Below are 14,651 nucleotides of genomic sequence, written 5' to 3'. Positions count from 1 at the left end.
CTTCGCGCACGAATTAAAGGAAAAGTGTTCTATGATCACGTTCATAGAAAGAGTCCATTTTGATAGAATATGGCGTATTTTCTCCAACGATTTCCAAGTATCTCGTTTCCTTGGAGTTGAAACAGGTTAATAATGAGGGAGTGAAGTCTTTCCCAAAACATGTATATTGGAGACTTACTCTTATAGTTTGGAGTTGAAATTAATGAGAGAACAGATAGGATCGTTCGCTTCAATAATGTAGACCATTAATAGTTCCATTGTAAATTGGCTTCACAGGCTGCAATATTTGTTAAGTCTTTACCTGGCAATACCTTGACTACCATTACGGCCCAAACTCTAAAATAACAGATACTTGTTACATACTATCCATCTAAACACATCTTCTAGACTTTGACCTAAAGTTTAAATCAACCAACCCTTCTAAAGGAAACAAGTGATTAAAGTGAATGATTATGAAGTAACTGATGGAATGATAATGTGGGACGAAACCGAAGAAAGCTCACGCATACTATCTACAACGAACTCACACGATCTGGGATCGAATCAGGGACCCCTCGCACCAGTTGTGAGTGCTCTACGACTGAGCCGCTGTGTCCCCTCTACATAAACTAATGATAGCTGCTTATGCCTATTCAGCACGTGACTCAAAAGCGAAAAGTCTTTCCAGACTCACTGTAAGTTTACAGATAGCCCCTGACTTTTCACTGAAATACCCCCATCTGAACATAGGAATGTTGAAAACCCAATCGTAAATCTTGTCCTGTATTCGACTCTTGTTTAACTTTGTTGCAACATCGATTCGCAAAGATAATAGTTCACTAGTTGCAATTCTTCACGCCTAATTTATGTTCTCAATGCATATATTGTCCAGCTTTCTATGTTGACGAAACTTTATATATACATTATAACCGTAGATTCAACAAAGCCTCGCGTAAATAGACTCAAAATCTTTCCCTTAGACTTTTCCTTGATCCTCAGTAAGAAGTGTAAGACGTATTACCATCCTATTCCGTGGTCACAACCTCTATAATACTTCATCTATCACACTTAGTCCGTCTCCCATACACCTATTCCTATATCTCTAAATTTTACTTTCATTTTCTTACTTTTCCTACGCATTTTTCATTATACTCCATAATTTATTTAATACTTTTACTACTCTTCATAATTTATACTTTTTACTATTTACAATTATTACTTGTTATTTTCTTTACTACTTTATATTTTCATATTGCAATTCTTGTTTCCTCATACTTGTATATACATTTGAAACCAAAAATAAACCATGTACGTTGGTACTGTTTCGTACAGACAAAAGGGAAGTCACAAAAATACAAGAAGAATGTAACTGAAAGACTACTGAAAGTAAATAACTTATGAATGCAGGAACGGTGTTGTAGTTCACTAAGCAAATGTGGTTTCTGAAAGAACCTGTGCTGAGGATGACAATACCCATTTGCCGACACGTACACAACTGTGTAAATAAACGTATGGTTTTGTGACCCAATTACATGATGCTACTCATATTCTTAATTTGTGTCGATAAAGACACCAATTCAATTTTAAAAATATGGCAAGTGAGTAAATATTGAAAACAGGGATTAAAATTGTACATTTTCTATTGTCAAAAAATATCAGGACAGGAAAATTTATGTCAAGAAGCATAATTCCCATAGAAGGCAATAATGCCGTACAGACAGAACCAATTAATATCGCGAGATATGTATTTACTGATCGTGAAAATGTTTCCTAAAAAATATATATATATTAGATCAGCGATTCCTAGTCTCTTCCACTAGCTGCACTCTCATTAGACCTTTTCATAGATTGAACCGACATTTATATAAAATATTCTTTATTTAAAAATGGTATTTATATTTGTTATTTAAAAAAATGACAAATGGAAATTTCACAGATAAAATTTATTATTTCAAGAGAAAGAGTGGCATCTAAAAAATTATTTGTGTAAGCGGTAAGATATAAATTATGCATAATGTAACCAAAACGTCCATATAAGCAAAACTGCACACTCACATACATACATACATATATAATTCAAAACTTAAGTTCTTGTTTAAAGGATTTTAAGGCTCAATGACTTTCTGTCCGCGCTGCCTCAGGTCTCAGCATTTCTCTGTGGAATTACGAAACAAATTCGTGCAAGCATAACTAAGAGAATCACAATGTATAAAATGGGAATAGAGGGCAACTAACTCAAACATTTTAACTTCATCCTTCTGTAACACAAGTGTCCTAACGTGGGAGGCGGATAATACCCCACTCCAAATTCCAAAGATGGGACAAAAACCACCGAATGTTTCCTCGGATATATGGCCAACGAATATTTTAGAAGAAGAAGAAAAAAACGTCCACTGTATAAAAGAAAACGTATAAGCGTTTAAAAAGTAAAGTAGTGCTAATTTTCGAAAAGTTAATTTTTAATTGGCTAAGTGGGATTACTTCACATCGGTGTTAATGGAAGGGGGTCTTTTTCCATTTGAATCTACTTGAACAAAAATTAGGCCTAGACAGTACAAGTAAACAAAGAAAAGATATTTAAAAAAAATATGGAATACTAGATTATTAGCTTTCATCCTACTCGATATGGTAGAAGAGGGTCTATTTAATCTAATGACAGTTTTCCCAGATGAACTGATCCCATTGATCTTCTACTTTATTTCAAGTATACCTATGTCAATGGAATGTTGTGTCGAGTCCAAACTGCTTCGCAAAATACACTTGCAGTGAATTTCAGAAGAACGTTACCATTATTTTTGAATGAACTACTGAATGTGCATGAGAGAACACTAAGTGGCGGTAGAATTATGAATCACGCAGGAACTTGCAATTGTGGCTTTACAAATTTGGTTGGTGTTAGTGAGCCATCATTTGAAGGGCGTTTTGAGTGTAAGAAAGGATGCACGCACTGTAGTTACATGTCCCGTTCACTCAGAATTAGATCGGTACTCTACAAAGACAATAAAGAGGAAATATGCGAAATTGGATAACATGCCATGCAATTTATGCTATAAGCAAAAAGTAGGCAAGGAGTGGGTCCTAGGGGTCCCAACCTTCCATAAAATCCTGACTTTTCTGTAAATTCAGGCTAATTGTAGGGGTGATTTTTCATCGCCATATTGAATTTGGATTTTCTCGAAAGCTTAGGACCTCTCCCGAGATAAATTTCTGCCTGCGTGCACTTGGCTGTAAGATAAGGAATGGTACAAAAAACATTCCAAGTTTTTCGAATGCAGTTGCTCACACAATTAGTTTTTAATTAATGAGTAATCTTTAGTGACAAGATCATCTTCTATTGTACTCTATTACTATGTATTGATATATTGGTATTACGTAAAACAATACACTTGTTTCTGTATACGTACTGTGTTGTATATCACAGTAGTATTCTAGCGTCATTTTATTATTATTTGTTTAGTTTAACGCCTCACAATTATGCACTAAGGTTAAAGGACACAGTGATGATAATGATGGAATCACGAAAGTGGCGTGATTTAGAGGAAACTCACGCACACGAGTTTGTCCATCACAACGCTCGCTTCAAGGGAGTTACGATCAAGCCAGGGACCGCAAGGGTTAGAGGTGAGTGCCCTACTACTGAGTCTACCTTCCGATTGGCAAGCTGCTAACACAGTAAGTCTGTTTATGACATTAGCCACCCCTTCCCGAAAATAAACATTACTTTGTAGCCATAATATACCGAGTGGCCCCAAAGTACGTATACAGTCCCGCACTCATCAACTCATTGCCTTTTATGTCATTTCTTGTTGTTATCCATTAGGTAGACTTAGTTTCTTTATTATTTGTTCTTAATGTCTTTTTACTTATATCTTAAGCTCGGAACAGCCGAAGCAAATAAACCTATAAGCTAGAATGTTAAACTTGATCAATGGAGCGGTGTATACCTACTTTTGGGCCACCCTGTACATGTTAGGCCATTCTTAATCTGCACGTAAACAACTGAAAATGAAATGAAATATTTGACTTTTACTCCCACGGTTATGCCGGCTAGGCTAAACGAGACTGTGATGATGAGAAATGAACGCAATGGTGAAATGAAGAAAGTGGGAGGAAAACGGGAGAATGCCGCGAAAACGCCCCACTTGGCGCGAGCTGGGATTGAATCAGCAAACAAATATTAAATAAAACTTCTATAAAAGGATTTAAATATTTGAGGTACGGAACTAAATACGATATTGTTTGGGATACGGCTACTGCAAGGCTCAGAGATTTTCTGACTAAAAGAACCGGGACACACTAGATATGTGAATTTACACTTTAGTCATAGTTAGACACTTGGTTCTTGCTGAAAAATCAGAATTAATACAATCATAAATCGGCATTTCTCAAAAGTGAGTGTTAACTTATGTTTTCGAGGGGGTGGGGGATGGAAGATTTGAAAGATTAACTGCCGCACATTGTGCACAGAAATTAAAAAGAAAAAAAAAATGAACAGAATGAAACGAAATGTGAGCATGACAGTAACAGAAAAGGTATCTGTGTACGGTGATTAATTAGGGAGAAAAACGAAGATAAATTTTGAACTATTTGAAATGAAATGAAATCTTTGAGTTTTAAGTCCCACGTTTATGGCGGTTAGGCTAAAGGAGACGGTGATGATGAGTAATGAATGAAATGGTAGAATGAAGAAATTGGAATGAAACGGGAGAACCCCGAGAAAACCCACGCACACGGTGTTTGTCCACAACAAAGTCCACTTGGCGGGGGCTGGGATCGAACCCAGGACCCCAAGCACCAGAGGTGAACGCTATACCACTGAGCCACCGCGGCCCCCCTTGAACTATTTGAGTTCGTGTATTGATGGAGTATTAGATAAGCAGGCAATAGAGTATAATACGGCAGAGTTTTCAAACCCAATGCCATATTAATTAACTTGGGACGTTTATGCCACAGTAATGGTGGGAAATAGAGAAATGTAGAGCGGGAATATACGATGGGAGTTGTACGAGAACCAAACGTGGTGAAATCGTTTATTTCTCTTCTGTAGCAACCTAGTACAGGAAAGAAGTATTTTTGTATGCGTTTTGTAATATTTAATGTCCCAGGGATATGAATTTGATAAAGGGCTCCGCTCTCAAGGTCCAGTCTAAAAGTTTAATTTAGTGTTTTATAAATTGTTTTCGTTATTTCTGAATAGTACATAGTTTGCAATACTTAACAGTTGGAAGGTAGTACTTTTGCGCAGTAATACAGTACAGATGAATATGTATGTAGTGAAGATTAAAGAAAGAATGAAAATAAGAAATGTCTACGATTAACAGTTAAGAGTGAATGATGTAATCAAAGGGGAGTAATTCTAGGTAAAGTATATTAAAATAGCAAGAAATAAAATGAAAGATAAGGGGAAAAAACATGGAATGTATATGTATGTGCTTTTTCGGATGTTTTGTCTTATCTGTTGGTGACTCTTGGTACTATTTGACTGTATAAGTTATGCATGCCTAGATGTAGAAATGTCCATGTAAGAAGGGGCGAAAGATTTAATAACCCTTTTCTCTTTACGCGGTTTTCGATATTAAAACGCCGTTTTCTCAAAAATGCAGTTTTGTGACATTTCACCTTTTTCCCCCTTAACCTTTAAATAGTGATAAAGCGCTGAAAACAGGTTCACGTGGGTCTAATTGGGGCCGCCATCTGCGGAAGAATAGTCCGCCTGTAGTTTCAACAACTGATGGGGGAGGGGCGGATGATGATGCAAATACGAGACTGTCCCAACTAAACTGGAAGGTTTGAGAGGCTATAGGCTAATGTCAAGTGTGATATATTTCCATTTTAATGCCTGCACTTTCTTTACAGTACAAACGAACGTGACTATACATTGTCCATAATTTATTTTCGACATACTACTGCTGGTCATGTGCTGAACCCACTTTAAGTTTAAAGTTACAGAGCTAAAAGCAGTACACACACTGTTCTAGTTATTTAAGTTTATTTGACTACCTAAAATCTGGCTATAACATCTTCCACATTATGTTAGTAATCTATCGACATCAGATTACCATACACGGAAGCACAACCATGTTATGGAAATAATGATTGAAAAACAAACAAACAAAAAACTACTTATAGCAACTATCATACGAGTGATTCCATTTCAGATCGTCCAGGGTGGTCCACACGACTGTCTCAGATTTAGTTTATTTTTTTTTAAATAAGAAACTGCAAACAAAATTCTTAGACCGATATTTTTTCTTTTTGCTGAAAAAAAAAATTCTTCGATATACAGCCTTCCAAAATGGCTGCCCTCCTCTCGGATTGCTCGAAAATCTGAAAAACATGTCACATTAAAAATTTTATTATAGAGAAACGAGTGTACGTAGTAACATAATCGCAATAGCAGGAAGAATATAAAGTTGTATGTTTCGGTGGAGGGCCAAAATTCGTATATTGGTCCAATAGGAATCACACAATTCACTCGCAATGTTGCCAACTTTGAAGAAATTTTTGCTAACTTCAAACCTTTTTTTTTTTTCTGTCCTCAGGAGCAATATCAACCATCTGCTTCTAGCATCGAAATCTATTCCATAAAGTCTCTTGAAAATGTAAAGGACTTACGTTTCTGATTATTACATCCTACGTTATAGCATGATGAAAAGGAAAATTTCATTAAGACGCCATTTTCTCAAAAACCCCACCTTTTAAAAATCTGAATTTTTTACATGTATTGGAGAAGTACCTATGTATTTAATATCCGTTAACCGTTCATGCGGCTGCAGCCCCTAACTTTCGCAATTAATTTTGAAATATCGATATTTGTACTTGAAATGTAAATATTTCCTATGGACATTTAGATCCTACACACAAGGCGAATTGAAAGGGAGTATGAAAATTTTGAGAGATGAATCCTGACATCAAATCCAGTAGAAAAGTTCCTATAAACATGGGTCGAATTCCGCTTCGTTTTCGAGTTACAGGGTTTCCATCTCGGCACCCAAAATCGGCCCGGGACAATAGAAAATAATATATATATATATATATATATTTCGCGTTAAATCAGAAACTGTGTGTTAAGGTTTTGATAAAGTTCAGAAAGTTGATTTGTATAAATATGATTTATACGTGCGTTGTAATTCGGTTGACAGTGTTCCCAACTGTCATTATAAACATCACATGAAGCACAATTTTCCCCACATCACCAGTTTTCGAAAACTTACATGCATTTCATTAAAAGGTTTTATCTCGTGCATTATTGATAGTTTGAAACATTGAGTGTGAATTTCACCTGATGTTTGCCATCATTAGTAAAACCAAAATGTCGAATAAAAACTACATCTGTGTAAGTTGTAATAATAACAATAAAAAGAACAACAAGAATAAAATTTATTTTTTATTATTACAAAACCTCTCCCAATTCCACGCATCAAGTTCGAACTTGTTCAAGAAGTTCTGCTGCAACCACGAAACATTTTATTACGTGATTCGGTGTCGTGAACATCATCCTAGTGTTCACTGGAACCATGAAAATTGTTTTTACTGGTAGCATGACATCGTAGTGCACTAAATACAGTGTTTGTGTGAATAACAATGGGGAAGTCCTATTACAGTAAGAACCGTATTAAATGTGTTGATTATACTAAAAGCCACAAGAGGATTGTGCACAGAAAGAATTCTAGACAAAAATTTTATCTTGCGGTAAAATATATGGATTGGGTACAGCGTGTCTGCCCAAACGTACTATTAGGGGAGGAGGATGATTATTTGTGTCCCGTACACAACGCGATTTGAAAGTCAGTATGAAAAGTTTTGAGAGGTAAATCCTTCACCGTAGTCTAGGTTTCACAGATAGCGGCCGTTTTAATGGTGACACATTCATGTTTGGCATGTTAACTGTCTGGTTAATGGTTTTAAATCTACATTCAGAGGAACAAATTCTTTATCTTCCTGGTGCATAATTTCATATTTACACCTTCTACCCTGGTCACCAATATCTCATATATATTCACGTTGTTCACGGTAAATATTCAAAGCACCCTTTACACAAATAATCATCCTCTCCTAATAATACGTTTTGGCAGACGCGCTGTACGCAATACATATATTTCACCACATAAATTTTTGTCAAGGAATTATTTCTGTATACAATCCTCTTATCCGTTTAAGAATAATAACACATTTAATATGGTCCTTACTGTAATAGAACTTCTTTATTGTTATTCACACAAACACTGTAACTAGTGCACTACAATGTCATGTTACCAGTGAAAACAATTTTCATGGTTCCAGTGAACACTAGGATGATGTTCACGACACCGAATCACGTAATAAAATGTTTCGTGGTTGCAGCAGAACTTCTTGAACAAGTTCGAACTTGATGCGTGGAATTGGGAGAGGTTTTGTAATAATAAAAAATAAATTTTACTCTTGTTGTTCTTTTTATTGTTATTGAAAACTGGTGATGTGGGGAAAATTGTGCTTCATGTGATGTTTACAATCATTAATGAATACCAAATATCAAATAAAATCCACGCAGTGTCATTTGGAAACAAAAGTTCTACCAAGTTGGGAATACCGTCAACCAAATTGCAACGCACGTATAAATCATATTTATACAAATCAACTTTCTGAACTTTAACACAGTTTCTGATTTAACGCGAAATATATATTTTATTTTCTATTGTCCCGGGCCGTTTTTGGGTCCCGAGTCGGAAACCCTATACCTCGAAAACGAAGCGGAATTCGACCCATGTTTATAGGAACTTTTCTACTGGATTTGATGTCAGGATTCATCTCTCAAAATTTTCATACTCCCTTTCAATTCGCCTTGTGTATAGGATCTAAATGTTCATAGGTAATATTTACATTTCAAGTACAAGTATCGATATTTCAATAATTAATTGCGAAAGTTAGGGGGCTGCAGCCGCATGAACGGTTAACGGATATTAAATACATAGGTACTTCTCCAATACATGTAAAAAATTCAGATTTTTAAAAGGTGGGGTTTTTGAGAAAATGGCGTCTTAATGAAATTTTCTGCTTTTCATCATGCTATAACGTAGGATGTAATAATCAGAAACGTAAGTCCTTTACATTTTCAAGAGGCCTTATGGAGTAGATTTCGATACTAGAAGCAGATGGTTGATATTGCTCCTGAGGACAGAAAAAAAAAAAATGTTTGAAGTTAGCAAAAATTTCTCCAAGTTGGCAACATTGCGAGTGAATTGTGTGATTCCTATTGGACCAATATACGAATTTTGGCCCTCCACCGAAACATACAACTTTATATTCTTCCTGCTATTGCGATTATGTTACTACGTACACTCGTTTCTCTACAATAAAATTTTTAATGTGACATGTTTAGTTTTTCGAGCAATCCAAGAGGAGGACAGCCGTTTTGGAAGGCTGTATATCGAAGGATTTTTTTTTTCAGCAAAAAGAAAAAATACGGGTCTAATAATATTGCATGTAGATCCCATATATAAAAAATAAATGGAATCTGAGACTATGATGGGGACCAATAGTGGTTTCCTGGACGATTTGAAATGGAATCGGTCATACATCAAATTCTGGTAAATATACAAAATACCGTGAAGAAAAAAAATACTTCATCAATTTTCCTCTTCTTGTCCCCTGAAAGATTTGCGGTGGCGAAATGAAAATATCTCGCCTGACAAAACTCAAGGGGGTCAGCAGAGAGGATTGTTAAAAAATCACAATTCGTTTCCGATTTGCGTATAAATACGGTTTCCGGATGTACGGCATAAGAACTACAGTGCACAAACAAACCAACCTGTTCTAGGTGGCCACTAAAAAGCACGGGTGCGTCCGAAGGGAACAGGCACCTCACTGATGGTGCGTATTCGGATAAGCAAGGTAATGAAAAACAAGTGAATTTTGGCAGAGATGCGAGTTTCAATAGCACTTGCCATGGCTTTACTCGAATAACGTTCCACTTGTAAACATAAGATACATCGGGTTCACTCGAGCAGACTGTTCTACCCAAAACAAAATCTATAGGTAAAATAAAATATGAAACACTTTTTGTAAAAGCAGTGTGAATATAAGTAACTTCTGTCATTAAATATCATATTGAAATACATTTTGAACGGTAGTGAACGTATTGTATTCTAACTGTAACTATTTACTGAAGCGGAAGAATACAAGAATACGAAGAAGGCGGAAATAAATGGCGGGAATGTTCTGCTCGTGTTAGCAATGGACGTTTGCGATAAATATAAAGCAAACATACGATTTTATTGCAAAGAATTGTGATACAGAGCGTCCTGTTATAAAGTTTTTGCAGCGTCATGGTATGTTGAAATCTAAAATCAACTGTGCGAAGTGTGGGAAAGAAGTACAAATTCAAAACAGACATATTTCTCCTCGCAGCGGGCCATTTGTACCCGGGAAATCAGTGAAGCCATTTTGAAGATAAGAATTATTACAATTACTTAAGCTTTTAAAGGTGAAAATTATTGCGGATATTTTATGTAATTTTCCACTATCCTCGTTTATGCGTATGCCCCCCGTAACTAACACGCCTGTTCCCTACGAACGCACCCTGTCGTTCTGCTAGGGCTCCCCTGCTACGCTTTTGTGCTGACTCGGTTAGCATTCGTGCCTTTTAGTGGCCACCTAGCACAAGTTGGTTTGTGGTTTACGCACTAGCTCCTCAATTAGTGCATGTTCTGCAAAAAGGAACCTTAAAATGTAATAAATGTGTGAAAATTTCGTAGAATCATCTGTTCGAGCAATGCGAATAAAACTTGTGTACGTTGTGCAGAAATACACCACCGACGGCAAATAACATCTAACAGAGTTATCTTTCGGAAAATAACATCTAATAGAGTCATCTTTCATATGCACTCACTTATTTTATTCACCGCAAAGATTTTAAACTAGCAACCCTACACTTTTAAACAGGAAATAAAGATGTATCACTCTGTATAAAATTTTGTAACTGGAGAGACATGTTCCTTCTGAATATATCTTTTCACAGAAAGTATTCAATTTCACCTGTAAATCTTCCAAAATCTGGTGCGCCGAAAATACACCAGCACAAAAAATTACTGCATTATTCTTAAAATACGAACTGTGACGAATTCTGTAATCACTTTCCTTGTACCAAAACACACTTGCAGACAGAACTATCGTTCTCAGTATATTTACCTTTGTATCAAATAAGAATAAATGAGTGTGCAATTAACGCAATACTTGAAAACGTTCATTACATTCGAAAGAACTTGAGCGACTATTTCCTATTAGTTGAATACAAACATTCGTCTATCGTCTGAAAATTTAGGTATTAAACAACTACAGACGTTTTCTGTCACTGGCGTATAACTTACCTCATGTCTTAGTAATACATACATTTTCAACCAACACGTTTGGAATTTTACATTTGAATACACATTTTTGTGAAGAAGAATCAATTACTGTTGTCCACACATTGAAATATAAAGCATTTTAATTTTACTTGTTTGTTTATAGCGACCAGCGTAGTATCATTCTACTACCTTTTCTCCCACCCTTAGCGAACAGGAAACGGGATAAAAAGATAAGAAAAAAAAACATTAAAAAATAAATAATAAAAAACTGTACTAATCAAAGGTAGCCATCCATGTAATAAGAAATCATCTCGGTTGATAAATTTGATTACTAGATCATTGTAATGAAGTAATGTAATGTTATTTTGAAAGATCTCGTACGCCTAAATTCAACGAAAACAAGTGAAGTATAAGTTACATTATAGAAAAAATTAAAATTATGGTGCAGATTAAGATTACTGCAGCAGAAAATAGGAATTTCACGTAAAATTATTGCCCAATCTCCTTTTGTGTTTAGAATATATATACATTTTAATTAATAGTATAATAATTAAGGTTGGGATTTCTGTGGAATGGCATATATATATATCCTGCCATCTTTTTAAACGATTAAATTAGTTAAATACAAACAGATTTCCGACTAATGAACACAAACATTGTGTTATTTTTGGGCGCATTCTGCAATGGTTTGCATCAACGAACGCAAACTTTGGAATTTAGTTTTGGATAGACGAATGAATGTGGCAATTTCTTTTGCGTTGCGATCATTTACACTAAGCAGAATTAGTACGGAATGAGGTTCTTGGTTATATGATTTCATTTTTGAATTATAATTACAGTGGTTTCCGGTTAATTCGAACTTGGATAATTCGAAATATTGGATAATTCGAACAGAAGTCCATTCCCCTTGAAAACTGTATTGAAAACAATAGTAAAATATCGTGGATAAATCGAACTTTGAACCTATGTTTTGGATAATTCGAAGTAAATACAGTTGAAAATTTTTAATGTTGGACAGATGTAAACAGAGAAATACAGTTTTAACGTGTTTTCAGTTAACCAGATGCAGCCATAGAGATGAGTAATACAAAAGATAAATAGACAATCTATGTAATGATAAAGGTGGAGATGAGTTGGGGAAGAAGTAAAGATAGAGAACGTGTGCCAATCTAATCTTGTTTCAGAATTGGTTGAAATTTTAAGATGAATTTTTGATAAAGTCAACCAAATGTTATTAATATCGTATTCCACGCACTACATGAAATTCAGGATTTATTGACCGTACAAAAACAATCAAATTTAAGCAAATGAGGTTTACGACTTGTTAATGGGGCGTTTACACTTGGTCGATTTAGTCGCACGACTAAATCGACTCGCTGCATTTTGGGGCGTTTACACTTAGTCGATTTGCGTTCGATTCAGTTGAATTGACGTCACTTTCAACTTAATCGACCGTGTAAACGGGACTTCAACTTAATCGCTTGTTGATCGAAGGCGACTAATCGACTGGCAACTGAATTGAAAGACGTTCTATTTCCTGTGGTTGAAATAATTGAACACATCCATCAATCTGATTCGGCCTAGTTGCTTCGATTAGTGGCAAATGCTGCGAGTCGATTTAGTCGTGCGACTAAATCGATTAAGTGTAAACGCCCCATTTGCCACTAAATCGAAGCAACTAGGCCGAATCAGATCGATGGATGTGTTCAATTATTTCAACCACAGAAAATAGAACCTCTTTCAATTCAGTTGCCAGTCGATTAGTCGCCTTCGATGAACAAGCGATTAAGTTGAAGTCCCGTTTACACGGTCGATTAAGTTGAAAGTGACGTCAATTCAACTGAATGGAACGCAAATCGACTAAGTGTAAACGCCCCATAAGAGTGAGAAAAGATTCAAATTGTTACTGGTGTTTAATTGTTTGGGCTATTCAATGTATGTTGTAGTGTTGTACGTAAATATATAGTTTGAATTACGTGGAGTCAATGTCGTTTGTTAGTTTGCGGTATTCGATCACGCAAATAATTAGCTGCTTTAAAGGTAAAGTCTACACCACATGAATATGTTTTTGATGCACAGTGCTGTGGTTTGTTTGTTGTTATATATGTGAAAATGAATGTTGTTGGATAATTCGAATTTTGGATAATTCGAAGTTTCTTCGTGTCCACTTGGACTTCGAATTAAAAAGAGTCCACTGTATTTTAGCTCTAGGCCATATTTGGACCCAGTTCTAGAATTCTACAACAGGGATTTATTATCGGCAATGGAGATGAAACTGACTTCGCAGAGCAAAATCATCTTCAGTGATGTTTTCTTTTACAGACATTCTTTAAATTCTGATATTCGATACAAAACATTAGAGGAAAAAGTTGTCATTGTATAATTATGTATTTACAGTGGTTCAATAAAGAAGTCGGACACATACTTACTGCCACATTCCAAGAGAGAATAAACATTCTAAGAGTACACTTCAGAGAAAAAGTATATATATTTTAATTATTCTATATTGTTTACTTATAGAAAATAGAAACAGCAATAACAAAACCCATTTTAATGACTATAAAAATACAAGAAAGTGAAAATACAGCTAAAATCCATGTGCAAAAAGATCTCGGACAACTGGCAGCACTCTCTTTCTTTTTGGGATTAATAGAGGAATTTGCAAGAGTTTGTATACTTGAAAGTCTTAGGTATCCAAGTGAAGCGAGTTAAAGCCGTTGGAAAAGCAACGTGATCAAACGCCTTTAGAAATAAGAGAAGTTATTTCAAAATATTATAAAGAGGGAAAATAAGTTCGTGATATTGTGGAAATTGTAAATAGGTCACACTCAACAGTTCATGACATTATTGGACGTCTTAAATCAACAAAGTCAGTGGAAAATAAACCAAAAAGTGGTAAACCTAGAGGGCCTTATCCAGAGTCGTTTTGAAGCGCGATTGGTGCCATGCTAAAGAATTCGACTAACATAAGTCTCCTGCAGTAGTTAGAGTTTTAGTATGATGCTAATCATACGTCGAAACGACTCTGCATAAGGCGGAGAGTGTTTTCAAAGTCAGACGAGCGATGGATTGTACTAGAGGTTAATAAAAACTCCAAGATAAGTGTCCTAAACTGGTCAAAAAAATATCAGAACATCTTAATAAAAGCGTGCATCGCGAAACGATAAGATTGGTTTTAAGAAGAAGCAATTTACATGGTAGAGTAGCCCATAAAATACCGTTCGTGAGTAAGTGCAATAGACAAAAGAGACTCCGTTTTACAAAACCCTATAAAAATAAAGATTTTTTTTTTTTTTTTTTTTTTTGGTCTAGGAGCACTGTGTTATTCGCGGACGAAAGCAAATTTAA

At 35.5% G+C, this 14,651-nt stretch overlaps 1 protein-coding gene across 4 annotated transcripts in view; it reads right to left on the bottom strand.

Moving 5' to 3' along the window:
• Positions 1–11,695, bottom strand: part of LOC145691874 (uncharacterized) — a 37,189-nt gene extending 25,494 nt beyond the window's left edge. For 2 of the 4 annotated variants that reach the window (XM_081767201.1, XM_081767197.1), the window contains exon 1: positions 11,146–11,309. The gene's annotated coding sequence lies outside the window, so the exon portion shown is untranslated. The other 2 variants (XM_081767192.1, XM_081767187.1) reach the window with 2 other exon arrangements.
• Between the last annotated feature and the right edge of the window lie 2,956 nt (positions 11,696–14,651).

Source organism: Thermobia domestica, chromosome 1 (genome assembly GCF_964235325.1).
Source record: "Thermobia domestica chromosome 1, izTheDome1.hap1.1, whole genome shotgun sequence".
NCBI lineage: Eukaryota > Metazoa > Arthropoda > Insecta > Zygentoma > Lepismatidae > Thermobia > Thermobia domestica.
The sequence above is the reverse complement of the archived record's forward strand: the minus strand, read 5'-3'. Positions and strand labels throughout refer to the sequence as shown.